Genomic DNA, 16739 nt, shown 5'->3' with positions numbered 1-16739 from the left:
AGCCTGCTAAAGATTTACTTGATATGTTAAAGGGTTCAGGCTCCAAATCAAATTTTGCTTCCCATTATAGTCTATGGGCATTCCATTATGTCACTCACCTTTGCATTCTATGGAAAACGGTTATAATCCAAGGTAATTTTCATTTTACAATATTCTACTCTACCCAGGGAACACTTGCGGTATTTCCTACATAACACAGATTTACCTGCAAATAAACTCATATTTTACTTCCAATTGTAGTTTATGGGCTTTCCATTGTATCATTTACCATCGTCATTCTGCAGAAAACAGTCATAATTTCACTTAATCTGAACATTAAATAATCCCATTGAATTTGGAGAGTATGTCTGCTAAATAATTATTAGATATGTCAAATGGTTTTGTCTCGAATTCAAATATTACATTTCCATTATTCTCTATGGGTATTCCACTCTGGTCCATTATTCTCTATAGGCACTTTCATGTTAAAGTCTATGGGCATTCCACTCTGTCATTCCTTTTAGTATGCCCCGTAATTAGTTTTTTTTTCTCCTGAAAAAGTAGTGCTCCTCTTGCCCATCCACTATATCTAGTGTGTAGTACTACATGGTATTATAGTTCTGTCACATGCAAGTGAATTGTGCTGAGATGCAGCTTGCTCTGTGCTTTTTCTCAGTCTTTTTAAGCAATAAAATAGATCTTTTTCTGACTTTACTAGAAGATGGACAAGAACAGAAAACACATGGCTGAGAGAATATTAAAGCTCACTCTAGAGATCATCTACCTGCTGACTGGAGAGGTGAGAGCTTCTGGAAATCACCTTGTGTCATCTCTTGTATCCCTTAAAGAAGCACTCCCATTGTTTTTTTTCTCTAAACCTAAAGATATGTCTACAAGTGTGTCAAATCAGTTCTTATTGTTGCTTCATCCTACATGCTACAAATCTCCTTTCTGCTTTCTGGTTTTCCTGTGCTGGTCTGCCATTTTTTTCATTTTACTCTGTACTATATTCATAAAAAATGGCTGCTGCTGTGTCAAAATTCTTTCCCATGTTGGAGCAGTCTTGCCTACAAGTCCCATAATACGGATCTCGAAAGTGTAGGGTGGCCAGAGGTCCGGTTTTAGGCCAGACAGTCCGGATTTCTGACCCCCTGTCCTCTGTCTGGCACAGGGCCTGGACGGATGCAAGGATGTCTTTTTTAACAGAAAAGTCACCCCTTCCCCTAACCTAAAATTGGTTCTGCATTAAATTTTTAAATCTAAGTAGGCTGGGGTGTGTGACCTAAATGGATTGGGGTGTGGCTTAGTGGAGTCGGGTACTGGGCTCTAAAGTCTGAGTGGCCACCCTACCAAAGGAGGAGAGCGTAAATGAGGGTGGACGTTTCCTCCATTGTGACTGCATCCTGGCAGTCTGCATTCTCATCATTATCTGCTAATTGTAACGAATGTTTGTGTGGGATCCTGCATATTCCTGCATAATCATCACATATATGGTAGGTAAGTGTATCTTTTAGTAAACCTAATTGCTGCACATCTCATTCTGCATAATCATCACTGATGGTATATATGACTATAGTAAGTGACTTGATCTGGTCACATGACCTTGCATCTTAGTGTGGAAGAGGAGGTGGAGGCTGTAATGGGCAGAAAGAAGAGCTGCTGAGGGGTGGAGATACAGCAGAAGACTATCTTCCTTCAGACTCTGCTTGTAGTTGCCATCTGCACAGGAAGGACAGAAACTGGCTTCCTGGGAAACACATGATAGAATGGTTAGTCCTATCACATAAATATGTGAATTTCTGTAGGAATGTAGCAGAGTTAACAGACACACTTGGTAAGTTATCATATGTAGTTAACACGTTATGACTTTGACTGCTAACTCTGCTGCATCTATATAAACTAAGCATCTAAAAACTTAATTTTATTAGTAAGGGAGGTTTAATATCTATTTAAAATGCCTCAAAGTCTGAAAAAAAACCAATGGGAGTGGTTCTTTAATAAAGCAAGGACATGACTGGAGAGGTGAAGGGAATGAATAAAGTGCTATCATTGTCTTCTCCATGCACAGGATTATATAGTAGTGAAGATGACTGAGGAAGGTGAAAAATGGAGCAGGAACCAGGATTCTATCATGATGTCTCCTCCCCAATCACTTACGAATGAGAAAAGCAAAGTGCAGAAGATCCTACAACTCGCCAACAAGATCACTGAGCTGCTGACTGGAAAGGTGAGCGCTGCTGGGATTGCTGGTAGGGAGGTTTCTGGATGAAGACTGTAGCCTAGTGTGCAGATGTAGTTAAAAAGGGGTTTCTCACAATGGACTGTGATAAATGTCTGATCACTGAGACCCCCCACAAATCACTAGAACAAGAGTCCCAGGCCTCTTTTACTCCTTAGTTTAAATGAAGTAGTGGTTAAACATGCACTTTGCTCCTCGCTCCCCCTTACTCTTTGCTGTTGAACCAGTAGCAGCTAAAATTCTTTTCTTTTTGAGGGATACTAACAAAGACTTTGATCATGTTATGACAATAATGAGTGAGTTTTGTATTCTTTCGGGTATTGTCATAAATTGTCATAAATTGGAATAAATACATTTTTCTCCCGCTGAGTGAGAAGGTGGAGGTAACAGATAAACAATTAATAATGCTGGACCCCCATGATAGCTTTAGATATTTGGGATTAGAAATAACAAAGGACCCCAGTAGATTTACAGATCCTAATCTTTTGCCGTTGTTTCGGAAGATTAAAGAAAGGATTAGGATATGGAACAAACTCCCCATAAACAAAGCAGACAGGATTAAAATGTTTTTACTACCCCAAATATTATATATCATTAGGAATTGTCCCATCTTCTTGGGTGAACCCATCTTTATAGAAATGGAGAAATTATTTAATGCTTTGCTATGGGTGGGCAAGAGAGTCAGGAAAAAACTGATTTACTAGGGCCTATGATCAAGGAGGTTTGGAGGTACCGGATATGAAGCTTTATTATTTAGCATTTAATATCGCACTGATAATGAAATGGGAACAGGTGGATTTCTTACAATACTTGATGGGTAATAGTGAAGGTTGTTTGCCTAATATGTTTGCATTGCTTAAATCAGAACAACTACATAACAAAGAGGTATATAGGATACCTATGGTGAAAATTTTAGTGGTGATTTGGTCTATGATGAAGTGATACTTGGGTTTGGAGGGTATTACACGTTTTACTCCTTTTTGCTTTAATAAAACACTGCAGGATAGTACTTTTGTAGGGGAGGCTAAGTATTGGATCTAAAAAGGTATATAAGGAAGGGGAATTAAAGTCTGGGGTAGATTTATTAGGTAATTTAGGTAATGATAATTTAAGCTTGCTTAGATATATTCAATTATCAGCAATTTTCGAAGTAGTTAAAGAGGACCTTTCACCGGATTTTATTATTGAGATAAGTACCTGAACTTGCGGGTTACCCCCCGCTGATGCTGCCACCCTGCCTGATTTGTTAAAATGGCGCTCCTACACCGCGCTGTGCCCCCCGGTATTTTCCCTGCTTAGTATGCAAATACTGAGCATCGGAGCAATGGGGAGGAAACGCAGTCTTTCTCTGTGGGCGTCTCCTTCTCCCCTGGCTGTAGCCCTGTCCAATCGCATAGGAGAGCGTCACAGCCAGGGAAGAAGGAGACGCCCACAGAAAAGACTGCGTCTCCTCCCCATTGCTCCTGAGCGGGGAAAATACCGGGGGGCACAGTGCGGTGTAGGAGCGCTATTTTAACAAAACATGCAGGGTAGCAGCATCAGTGGGGTGTACTCCGCAAGTACAGGTACTTATCTCAATGAATAAAATTTGGTGAAAGGTTCTCTTTAACCTCTTCCCGCATTATCACGTACATGTACATGAGCGAATGCGGCTCCTTGCCGCATCCTCACGTGCATGTAAGTCATGGGATCGGGTGCAGGAGCTACACCCGCCCGATCCGCAGCACAGGCCCGGATGTTACTGATAGCCGATCCCCTGCTGCATCCGCCGGGATTGGTGTGTGCGTTGATGCCAGCGTATTAACCCTTTCACATACGGCGGTCATACCTGACCGCGGCACGTGCAGGGTATACAGAGGGAGGGGTGTCACTACCAGAGCTTTGAGACGTTCTCACAGATCTGTTTCTCCACCCCTGTGATGATGTCACTACTAGAGCTTGGAGGAGTTCCCTCTGCCCTGTTTCTCCGCCCCTGTGATGAGGTCTTTACTTTCTGTTTCCTTCCTCCCAGCTGTCCCTCCTGTGTTTGATTTTGTTGTCTTTAAATCACCCCTCCTCCTTTGTAGAGGTGCGGATTATACTTTTCATTTGAGCTGTATCTCTCGCTTGAGTATCTTCACCTGTGTGATATCTTTTCACTGGATCTGTGTTCTGCTGAAGCAAGTACTTCGGATATTGTCTGCTGACTTTGGATCTGTTTTCACTGCAGCTGCAGCTCCTTCAGTTAAGTGTACATTCATTTGTGATTTTCTGTTTGCTGGATCCCAGGTGACCCTGACTCCCTCCGTGTCTAGTGTAGGGAGCCGGTGGTCGTGTCCCCTCACTATTGTAGGGTGTTCAGGTGTTATATAGTCGAGGTACGAGGATATGCGATCATCCACCATTGGGGTGTCTGCATAGGCTGAGCAGCTTAGGGAGAGCTTTTAGGGTCTGACAGGAGTCACCCTTTATCCTCCCTAGTTGGGGCCCGGTCAGTTGCTTTTCACTGTGTAGGCTCTTGTTGCTCACTTACAGCCGTGACATTATAATCCGCCAAACCGTCCTTTTTTGACATGGATCCGCTTTCTGACCTGGTTGACCGCATGCAGGGTCTTTCTTTGGAGGTAGCGGATCTCCGTCAATCTATGACTCAGCTTCAAGCATTGGGCTCTGCTCCGGCCCATGGAGTCTGTTGCGAGCCAAAGGTCTCACTTCCGGAAACGTTCTCCGGGGGCAGTGAGAATTTTGTTTGTTTCAGAGAGGCATGCAAACTCCATTTTTGCTTGTGTCCCCATTCCTCTGGTAATGAGGAACAGAGGGTGAGGATTGTCATCTCCCTGCTCAGGGGTAGTGCTCAGACTTGGGCTTTTTCGTTGCCATCGGGGGATCCCTCCCTTCGATCCGTGGAAAGATTTTTTGTGGCCCTGGGGCAGATATATGATGACCCGGATCGTGTTGCTCTGGCCGAATCTAACTTACGTTTTTTGTGCCAGAACAAACTGTCTGCGGAGCTTTATTGTTCTGAATTTCGGACATGGGCAGCTGATTCAGGTTGGAATGATGCTGCACTCCGGAGTCAGTTCTCTCATGGTCTCTCAGAGAGATTGAAAGATGCGTTTGCTTTCCATGAGAGACCAACGTCCTTAGAGTCTGCCATGTCATTGGCGGTACGCCTTGACAGGCGTCTAAGAGAAAGAAACGAGACCTCTCTGTCCAGTCATTTTCAGTCTTGGGGCAGTGGTGCGGACTCATTCAGTGTGCAGGGGCCTCATCCTCTCTCGGTTCCCTCTGTGGAGGAGCCCGTGCAGCTAGGTCGACTTGCCCCTGATAAAGGAGGATTTAGTCCTTAGAGAATGGTGTGTTTTTGTTGTGGGGGCATAGGTCATTTGGCAAATGTTTGTCCGTCTAGGAAATTCTTGAACTGTACAAAGAGTTATAATAAGGAAAACCTCAAAAGGTAAATCATCAAACTCTGCTTCATCTTCTACTTTGGGCAAAGTTGATGTAGGAATTGATGCTTTTCCTCTGACCTGCAGTTCCCGTTTTCTTCTTTCTGCCAGGGTAGCGCTAGGGAGCAAAGTCATTTCTTGTGAAATTTTTGTTGATAGTGGAGCGGCCGTCAATCTTATTGATACTCAATTTGTAGCCATGCATGGTTTTCAGGTTTGCACATTAGAAAAGGATATACCTGTTTTTGCTATTGACTCTGCTCCACTCTCACAGAGATCCCTAAAGGGCATTGTTCACAATATCCGGTTAGCGGTAGGTGACACTCATGTGGAGGATAAATCTTGTTTTGTCCTTAACGGATTGCCTTCTCCTCTAGTTTTGGGGTTACCCTGGCTCACTAGACATAACCCCACTATTGATTGGCAAGGAAGGCAAATAAATGAGTGGAGTGAGTTTTGTAAAGAGAATTGTCTCACAGCGATTTTTGCAGAGGTGTCTACTAAAACAGTGCCATCATTTCTCTCTGATTTCTCAGACGTGTTTTCCGAGAGCGGTGTTCAGGAGCTACCTCCTCACCGGGAGGTAGCTCCTTTGTAGAGGTGCGGATTATACTTTTCATTTGAGCTGTATCTCTCTCTTGAGTATCTTCACCTGTGTGATATCTTTTCACTGGATCTGTGTTCTGCTGAAGCAAGTACTTCGGATATTGTCTGCTGACTTTGGATCTGTTTTCACTGCAGCTGCAGCTCCTTCAGTTAAGTGTACATTCATTTGTGATTTTCTGTTTGCTGGATCCCAGGTGACCCTGACTCCCTCCGTGTCTAGTGTAGGGAGCCAGTGGTCGTGTCCCCTCACTATTGTAGGGTGTTCAGGTGTTATATAGTCGAGGTACGAGGATATGCGATCATCCACCATTGGGGTGTTCGCATAGGCTGAGCAGCTTAGGGAGAGCTTTTAGGGTCTGACAGGGGTCACCCTTTATCCTCCCTAGTTTGGGCCCGGTCAGTTGCTTTTCACTGTGTAGGCTCTTGTTGCTCACTTACAGCTGTGACATTGGGGCTCTAACTCTATCGCCCCCCCCCCCTCCTGCGCTGTGCTGGCATCAGAGCTGCCAGCCTATGGAAGCCTAGGAGATCCAGCCTGAGCGCTGGGTCTCCTAGGCAACTGTCAGCGTCTGAATGTATTGTACTGAATTGAAACAGGAATCAAACCCTGAAAAGATAAAGTCCCACAGTGGGACAAATATAAAAAGTAAAATAAAGTGGGAAAAAAAGTTAAATTTTTTTATCATAAAATTTTATTTAAAAAAGTTTCAAGTAAAAAAGTGTCCTTTTTCCAATAAAATGTAAAAAATTAAATTGTAAAAAATAGTAGACATATTACGTATTGCCGCATCCGTATAGACCGACACTATGAAAATATAACATGACCTACGGTAACCTCTCAGGTGAACACTGTCAAAAAAGGTAAAACAAAACCATTTTTTTGTCACTTCTTATCACTAAAAGTGCAACACCAAGCGATCAAAAGGGCGTATGCCCCCCAAAATAGTACCAATCTAACCGTCACCTCAACCCGCAAAAAATGAGACTCTACCTAAGACAATCAGCAAAAAAAAATTGCAAAATATGGCTCTCAGAATATGGAGACACTAAAACATGTCTTTGTTTCAAAAATGCTGTTATTGTGTAAAACTTTTATAAAAAAAAAAAAAAAAAGTATACATATTAGGTATTGCCGCATCCGTAATCACCTGCTGTATAAAAATATCACATGACCTAACCCCTCTGGTGAACACCGTAAAAAAAAAAAATGGTGTCAAAAAAGCTATTTTTTTGGTCACCTTACACCACAGAAAGTGTAATACCAAGCGATCAAAAAGTCATACACACTCCAAAATTGTGCCAATAAAACCATCATATCATCTCGCGAAAAATGAGACCCTACATAAGACAGTCGCCCAAAGATTAAAAAAAAACAATGGCTTTCAGAATATGGAGACACAAAAAAATCTTTTTTTTCAAAAATGCTTTATTATGTAAAACTGAAACAAACAACCCAAAAAAGTAGTCATATGTGGTATTGTCATGTCCGTAACAACCTGCTCTATAAAGCCTGCTGCCGTCCTTCACTTACTGCGCCTGCGCCTAATGCTAAAATGTACGGCGCAGGATTTGCAGGGCACGGAGGAGACCGAGGATGTCAATCACCTTTACAAGGGCGTGCCAAAAGGTGAGAGTGAGAGGATGGAGCCTCTAGGTGCTGCAGCATTTTTGTGATGACTGAAACTCTTTAAGCACTTTACGATATTTCTGAGAGGTATAGCTGAGGTTAATCAATAGTTCACTTGCTCTACTTGGTTTGCAGTTTGCTCTATACAATTGCTTATGATCTGGTATGAGCAGTTCGCATTTGTATGTAATTTGTTTGGATTGTATGATTGTATTTCTCAGTAATTTGTTTGTATTGTAGAACTGTAAGTAAACATACATATAACCAGTTTAGTATACAGTTCTAATCACTATATTAACAGTAGGAACATTATATAACTGTTTTAAATACCTATTTTGGCCTCTCTGCTTCCATAAAACACAGCTCTTAGTATAGTGAATGTCTCTACTCCTGCTAGGGGAATTTCCCATACAGGCTGTGTGTGAGGCTGGCTGTTATTGGTCAAGACTCCTGCCCAGCAACAACAGTTTAACTCTATGCTTTCTGTTGTTTCTGCTGTGTCATTGAGCTTACCTTACATTATATAATGAATCTTAAAGGCCTATTATCTTTTCTGCTTCTGTGAACACAATATATAACAGTTTTATGACATCCAAACATGAAGACACTGTAAATAGCTCTGCGTTTGTCTTTAACACACAAACGTATGAACTGTATTATGGTTATTGGCAGGTCTAGCTGTGTAAACACACAAGCTATATTAGCAACCTAGCACAGGTCTTAGCTGACCAGCTAGAATTCCATCAAGTGTTCCGGAATTTTGGCTGGAGGAAATACAGCAGCATGGTGCAGTATTTTCTCCGGCCAAATACCGTAAGAGTGACTGAACTTAAGACATCCTGATGCATACTGAATGGATTGCTCTCCATTCAGAATGCATTAGGATAAAACTGAAGCGTTTTTTTTTCCAGTATTGAGCCCCTAGGATGGAACTCAATACTGGAAATCTTTAACGCAAGTGTGGAAGTACCCTAAGACACACACAAGTGTTGATTGTCAAAAGAAAAAGTAGCTAATTTAATTAGGAGTAGCAGCAGTGCAGTGTGGATGTGGAAAGGGTATATATAGTGAAATGTGGTTGCAATAGTAGCGGCAGCATAGCATGGAACATACAAGGCAGAAGAACGGCTGTATATGGGTAGTAGCAGTAATATATAGTAAAATAGTATAATAATAGCAATAGTAGTAGCAGGCAGATACTTTGCATTAATAGTGGTAGCAGTAGGAGCAGCAGTAGCTGAGGCAGCGGCAGCAGCATCCATATGGTACATGTTGGTCGGTAGGCCGCAGCTGCCTACATCTGCCATCACCGCCAGTTGCATGATGACGGCGGTGGCATGATGGAGTGTAGCAGCAGCAGCCTTACAGAACATGATGGTGTATGGGGAGAGGGCTCGTCTACACTGGGTTCCCTCCCCATACACCACAATTCGCACCAAAGTGGCGGCTTGGCTCCCACCCATGGTCAACTTGGACGTCAATCGGCTGCACCAACCCACATCACCCCACGATTTTACCTCCACCAGAACTGTAGTGTAGCAACCACTCACCCTGGCTAGGAACAAATAACTAAATTTCTTGTCAACCACCACCTATGAGCGCCTTCTCCCCTTTTCTCTTTGGCCATTTAATCATTACAGAACATGATGGCAGGATGGAGGCAGCAGCAGCTGTAGAGAACATGATGGTTGGCAGGTCGCAGCAGTCGCATAATGGAGGCAACAGCAGACTCGGGGAAGATGATGGTCGGAAGACTGCAGTAGTGGCATAATGGTGGCGATGGCATGATGGAGGTCGCAGCAGCCATAGAGAACTTAATGGTTGGCAGGTTGCAGCAGTGGCATGTTGGGGGCAGGCAGGCAGCCATACAGAACATGATGTTTGTCAGGCATCAACAGTGGCAAGATGGGGCACTGCCAGCAAGGACAGACTTATTCATGGGATGATATCATGCCTCCCACAGCACTGAAAACCTTCTCAGAGATGACACTGGAGGCTGGGCAAGAAGGAAGAACAAGAGCTTGCTGTGCCAGTTCGAGCCTCTGTTCCAGTCGCCTGCCCTGAAATCCATGGGGTCAGGTAACATGGTATGAGCCAGAGACTGGTCAGATTTTAGGTAGGCCTGGGGGTGTTGACTCTGTGGGGGCTTAAAGGGGGCTCTCTTTCAAACATGTTGGTGGCAGGAGTTTGTTTGCCTTAAGCGGCAGCAAGCTGCATACACAGTGTTTGCTTATAATAACATCATTTTATTTCCCTTTCTGCGAGAGGAAAACATTCCCCCATTTTGGGGTCTAAAAGCATGAGTAATCATCAGACTGCTTGATCATTCACGGCTTTCCATTGCTCGTACAGACGCTTGAGCATGTACGATGTTGAATTCCAGGGAGTCGGCACGTCACGGGTAAGACTGGGAAGCAGCAGTCTGTTCTCTCACTGACAGCCCCTTGCGCAAATCAGTGTACTTATTTAGAAAGCGTTGCATCACTGGGGTGATGTCATGTACCATGCAGGGAGCATGTGTTATTTTGCCCAGGTTCAGGGTGGCCAGGAAGTTGAGCCCATTGTCGCTGACCACCTTGCCCATGTGTAGTCGGCGGGGTGACAGCTAGTGGGATGTTTGCTGCTTGATGTATTTTAGCAACCACTCACCAGTGTGGCTACTTTCACCCAGGCCGATCAGCTCCAACATGGCGTGACACATGTGATAGGGAGAAGGGGTAGTGCGAGCGACCCTGTACCCTGCTGCAGTTGGGAACAAACCTGTATCCATGGAGGAGGAGCCAGAGAAGTGCATGGTGTGGGAGTCAGGCCAACACAATCATTTGGGGCTCAAAAGGACCTGACCGTCTTGCTGGGGTGTTGCCTCGTCGCTGCCAGAAAAAACATTGACCCAGTGGGCCATGAAAGACATGTACTGTCCCTGCCTGTACGAGCTGCTTCAGGTGTCTATGATGGCATGAACCTTGCCGCACAGTAAGAATCGCAGGGAGCAGCCCATGTTCTGCACCACGTGAGAGTACAAGCCAGACTCGACTAAATGGTATATAAGCAACTGCAGGTGGCCAGGTGGCAATTAAGCTTGCGCACCATCTGATTGCTTGGCATGCAAAGTTGTTTCCTGGCCACGTATTCCATTATCGATGGCTGACAATGGAGCAAAGGAAGAGTCTGAACGGGAGAAGGGGAAAGGGATGATGACGATGTAAAAGACACTGTACTGCCCATAGATGTGGCTTGGCTACCGCAAGGGGGACCGGGAGTATGAAGGAACACCTGTTCTGGTAGCTGGCTACCACTTCTGCCCATGGGATTGGGTAAAGCTGCTTCATGTGGTTCGATAGAGCTTTAATGGCTACGTTTCTGTTTGCCTGCCCACATCTTATTTTGCTCTTGCACAGTTTGCACAAGGCAATACTTTTGTTTCCCAGCAGCTTTGAGAAAAAATGGAAGACAGAAAATACTCACACTGCAGAGGTAGATGTAGCTGAGGTCAGCTTATCTCTGACACGTTTTGGGCCTAACCTGCCCACAGCATCAGCAGTCCCCCTCCACTACTCTACCCTGACTGCCACTGTTGCTGCCACCAACGTCAGTACTGCAGCTACGGATACCACTACTACGATGTCACTACTACCACCACCAACACAGCTATGCCTGGGGTCTGAAGCCTCCACCCCCTCCTTAGGCCAGTACAAGTGCTGACTGCTTTCACACAGTCGACAACAGGGAGACTGTCTTGACAGTCCGTAGGGCGTGGTGAGGTTTTCTTACTACTTCTTAGGAAAAAGGGAGGCGTCCCACTAGGTAGGGGCAGTGAAGACTGAGAGGACTCCACTGACAAAACACGAAAATCCAGAGTCTGGACCATTTAACATATGTAGAGAGATCCAGCACAGATCATAAAATCAAATCAATACATACATGTGTGGGGACAGAATCTCCGTTACTCCTGTTTAGGAGCAGCCAAGCGAGCGTCCTTCTCTCAGAGTGCCTGCGCCGAATGAGGACCGGTACGGCGCAGGCGTGGGATTTCCGCTGCAGACAGGGCCAGCGGGAGGAGGAGAGCGCTCGCTGGCCCTGTCAATCAAGTGGAGGAGGGGGCTTTTTTTAGATGGAGGATGCGGCGGCTAACAGCAAGTAACCGCCCAACTTGCTGGTAGTGAAGACATTTGCATATCACAAGTACTATTTTTAAAGAATTTAAAGCACAGCCAGAGGTAAGAGGGGTATATATGGACTCTGCGTACATTAGCAATTATATTAAATCCAATACTGAAAATTGCTGTTTGGGGGGTGACAGAAGCCCTTTAAACTTACCGGCAAACCGGATTAGAAGATTTTCATCTTTCCTGAACTCCTTTGATCTATCCATATAGACCCGGAGACATCTTGAGACGTCCAGAGGATGTCTAGCAGGTTCCTCAAAGGAGGTGGAAGATGTTGATAGAACCGGGAGGGATATCACCCGGTTGATGTTCTGGAAGGAAGGAACTTTGGGCCTAAAATACGGGAGGAATCTAAGAAGGACCCGGTCATGTAAGAAGATAGTATAGGGCTCATGTGCTGAGAGAGCTTGAAGCTCAGAGGCCCTCTTGGTCGAAGTCGCTGCAAGGAGAAACACAAGCTTCCAAGTAATGAACTTGAAATCCACCTCCTCTAACGGTTCAAAGGGGGGAGATGCTAACCCCCTGAGAACTACTGATAAATCCCATTAAGGAATGGGTCTCAGTACTGTAGGCTTTAATCTTTCAGCTCCTTTAAGGAACCATTTGGTGAGCGGGTCCTGAGAAAAAGACCTGTTGGGGAAAGCTGAGATAGCTGAAACTTGAACCCTCAGAGTAGAAGGGGCAAGGCCTCTATCAAGGCCGTCTTGCAGGAACTGAAGGATAGCAGAGAGGGGCGGATCTGCAGACGCCACCTCCTTTGAGGTACACCAGGATGAGAATATCCTCATAATACGACAGTAGGCTATCTTGGTAGAGTCCGCTCTAGAATAAGACAGCATTCTCAGGACCGAGTCTGAAACCCTTCTACTCCTGGAAGGGACTGATCAACCTCCAGGCTGTCAGGTTGAATCTGAGCAGAGGTGAGTGTCCCACGACACCAGGGTTTGCTGCGGGGGGAGCCTCCAATATTGTCCTCAACTCATCTGGGTGAGCTGGGTAAACCAGGATCTCTTCGGCCAAAATGGTATGATGGCAATAACCAAGGCCTGATCCTGACAGATTTTCATCAATACCCTCGGAATCATGGAAAACAGAGGGAAGACGTAAGCCAGCCTGAACCTCCAGGATATTGACAGAGCTTCTATCGCCAGGGGGTTGTCCTCCCTGTAAAGGGAGCAAAACCTCTCAACCTTGGCATTGAACCTTGTTGCCATGAGATCCACCTCTGGCATACCCTACTTGAGGATTATCTGCTTGAATATCTCCGGATGTAAAGACCACTCCACCTGTTCGGGAGGACAGAAAAAAAACACAATGGGCTGGGGGTTGACTCCCTCCTTTTAAGGAGATACTTAATTGGTTAATTGGGTTATTATGCATGGGCTCATTAAACATTCCGCTGGTCCTACCAGTCCATGGGGGGGGTGGTTAACCCCATCTGTGCTGCTGGTAGGACTTAAGGGAATGGTGTGTGGACTCCGTATAAATCCTCTATAGCAGGTGTATGCCATTTACTCCAAAGAGAAAAGGAGAAGGGGTGGAACAAAATAATGAGCCAAACCACAAAAAGAAATGTATAAATGAAAAATGTCACTTTTGAAATTAAAATGCTAACCTGATCTATCATTGGAAAACATATTCTTACATGAAATGGAATCATTAGGCCCCTTTCACACTGGCGAGAATTCCGCGCGGGTGCAATGCGTGAGGTGAACACATTGCACCCGCACTGAATCCGGACCCATTCACTTCAATGGGGCTGTGTACATGAGTCACTTGTGTGTTGCGTGAAAATCGCAGCAAGCTCTCTATAAGTTTGTAAAAAAAAGTTTTAAATACCTTGAGGGGTGTAGTTTCTAAAATGAGGTAACTTTTTTGGAGTTTCTACTCTAGGGGTGCATCAGGGGGTCTTCAAATGTGACATGGCAGCTTAAAATTATCCCAGTGATATCTGCCTTCCAAAAACCATATGGCGTTCCTTAATTTCTGCGCCCCTGCCGTGTGCCCGTACAGCCTTTTATGACCACATATGGGGTATTTCTGTAAACTACAGAATCAGGGCAATAAATATTGAGGGTTTTTTGGCTGTTAACCCTTGCTTTGTTACTGGAAAAAATGTATTAAAATGGAAAATCTGTCAAAAAAGTGAAATTCTGAAATTTCATCTCCATTTTTCATTAATTCTTGTGGAATACCTAAAGTGTTAACAAAGTTTCTAAAATCAGTTTTGAATAACTTGAGGGGTGTAGTTTCTAAAATAGGGTCTTTTTTGGGTGGTTTCTACAGTCAAGTTTAATACCACTTGAAAAATTGCAAAAAATCATATTTAGCATGACTGGATCTTAACAAGGTTCTAAGTAGAGCTTTAAGAAGAAATGGGAGTGAGACAAAACATTTTTTGAGCATTCAATTTAATGAAAACAATGAATAAACTGAAACAGGCTGTTTTTCAGCTGATTAAACATTTAGGACCACACCTCCAAAAAAAAAAAAGAAACTCCCCCGAAACAGAAATCCAACTTCCAAACATGAAATCAGTAATAAAAATCTGTTTCGGCAAGCTTGATGCAAGCGTTTCCATGAGGTGAGTGGGAACATTTCTCCAAGTGGTGAACACGGCCGCACGAAGGCCATCTACTGTCTGGAACTGTTGTCCATTTTTGTAAACTTCCCTTGCCATCCATCCCCAAAGGTTCTCAATTGGATTTGGAACAGGGGAACACGCAGGATGGGCCAAAAGAGTGATGTTATTCTCCTGGAAGAAGTCCTTTGTCCTGCGGGCATTGTGTACTTTAGCGTTGTCCTGTTGAAAAACCCAGTCGTTACCACACAGACAAGGGCCCTCAGTCATGAGGAATGCTCTCTGCAACATCTGGACATAGCCAGCAGCCGTTTGACGCCCCTGCACTTCCTGAAGCTCCATTGTTCCACTGAAGGAAAAAGCACCCCAGACCATTATGGCGCCCCCTCCAAAAAAAAGCCTGTTTCAGTTTAATCGTTATTTTCAATTAATTGAATGCTCAAAGAATGTTTTGTCTCACTCTCATTTCTTCTTGTTGCATGTTGAAGCTCTACTTGGAACCTTGTTAAGATCCAATGTAAAATATATTATTTTTTTTGCCATTTTTCAAGTGGTTTTAAACTTTTTATCTGTATTATTATGTAAGCCTCACAAAGTGACTTTAGACCTGAACTGGTCTTAAAAAGTGGGTTTTGGAAATTTTCTGAAAAATTTCAAGATTTGCTTCTAAACTTCTAAGCCTTCTAACGTCCCCAAAAAATAAAATGGCATTCACAAAAATGATCCAAACATGAAGTAGACATATGGGAAATGTAAAGTAATAACTATTTTTGGAGGTATTACTATCTATTATAAAAGTAGAGAAATAGAAATTTGGAAATTTGTTAATTTTTCAAAATTTTGGGTAAATTTGGGTATTTTTTATAAATAAAAATGAAATGTTTTGACTCAAGTTTACCACTGTCATAAAGTACAATATGTGACGAAAAAACAATTTCAGAATGGCCTGGATAAGTAAAAGCGTTTTAAAGATATCACCACATAAAGTGGCACATGTCAGATTTGTAAAAAAAATTGCCTAGTCCTTAAAGAGTTTTTGTCATGGGAAAAATCGTTATGTAGCTGACTGACATTAGTGATGTGCTAATGTCAGCAGTACATAACAGTATATTTGTTAACTCCCTGTCTGCTGCCGTTTTCTTAAAAAACAGACTTTTATAATATGCTAATGAAGCATCTATAGTGTCAGAATATACCCTTCTGACAAAGTTGACATGGTTTCTCTTTTTACCTCACTAAGTTTGTATCTTTGTATCAGGTTCCTATCAGATGTCAGGATGTCACTGTCTATTTCTCCATGGAGGAGTGGGAGTATTTAGAAGAACACAAGGATCAGTATGAGGACATTATTACACAGAATCACCAGACTCACACCACACCACCGGGTAAGAGGAGACCTTTCTGGTCTTTGACATCAAAATTTTAACAAATGGCAATTTGTTTTGTTAGGTTGTATACACATTTAGCTTTTCGTCATATTTTTGTGCTATAATTTCTAATACATTTTGAATTTTTTTTATAAAAATTGCACATATGAATGCAGCCTCAAGCAATGGCTCTTATAAAATATTTACACTTTAATTTGGGACCCAGACCTGCCAAAGAACAAAGCACTGTGTCAACAAGGCAGAGGATCTACGATTATCAGGTAATATGCATCACTGGAACATCCCATATAAACAATGTATTCATCCACAATTTATGTGTCTTCCATAGATGAATCCAGTAAGGAAGAAACACCAGAGAGATGCATCAGTCTATATTCCGAAAGTTATCTAAAAGAAGATCAGAATATCCCACAGGCTCATCAGGTAGATGGAGCTGACCAATGACTTATATCATAGTGTTCAATTGCAGGCCAATAATTTAAACTGTATTCTACTTGAAGTATCTAGGAAGGTGATGCACTGAAATTTTTCCTTGGTATGCTGTCATCAAATATTTTGTTAGAATTTTAGAAAATACATTTTTAGGTCTCTAAACTTTTCATTTTTCTTAAAGGGGTTTCCGGGATTTTAATATTGATGACCTATCCTCAGGATGGGTCATCGATATCAGATCAGTGGGGGGTCCAACACCTGGCACCCCCCCCCCCCCCAATCAAATGGTTGAA

General features: G+C 43.4%; 1 protein-coding gene across 1 annotated transcript in view; it reads left to right on the top strand.

Moving 5' to 3' along the window:
- Window positions 1-2186: 2186 nt before the first annotated feature.
- Window positions 2187-16739, top strand: part of LOC122942102 (zinc finger protein 182-like) — a 95320-nt gene continuing 80767 nt past the window's right edge. The window contains exons 1-2 of the mRNA XM_044299598.1: window positions 2187-2206; window positions 15885-16437. The gene's annotated coding sequence lies outside the window, so the exon portion shown is untranslated. The remainder of the gene's footprint in view (window positions 2207-15884; window positions 16438-16739) is intronic.

Source organism: Bufo gargarizans, chromosome 6 (genome assembly GCF_014858855.1).
Source record: "Bufo gargarizans isolate SCDJY-AF-19 chromosome 6, ASM1485885v1, whole genome shotgun sequence".
Lineage (NCBI taxonomy): Eukaryota > Metazoa > Chordata > Amphibia > Anura > Bufonidae > Bufo > Bufo gargarizans.
The sequence above is the reverse complement of the archived record's forward strand: the minus strand, read 5'-3'. Positions and strand labels throughout refer to the sequence as shown.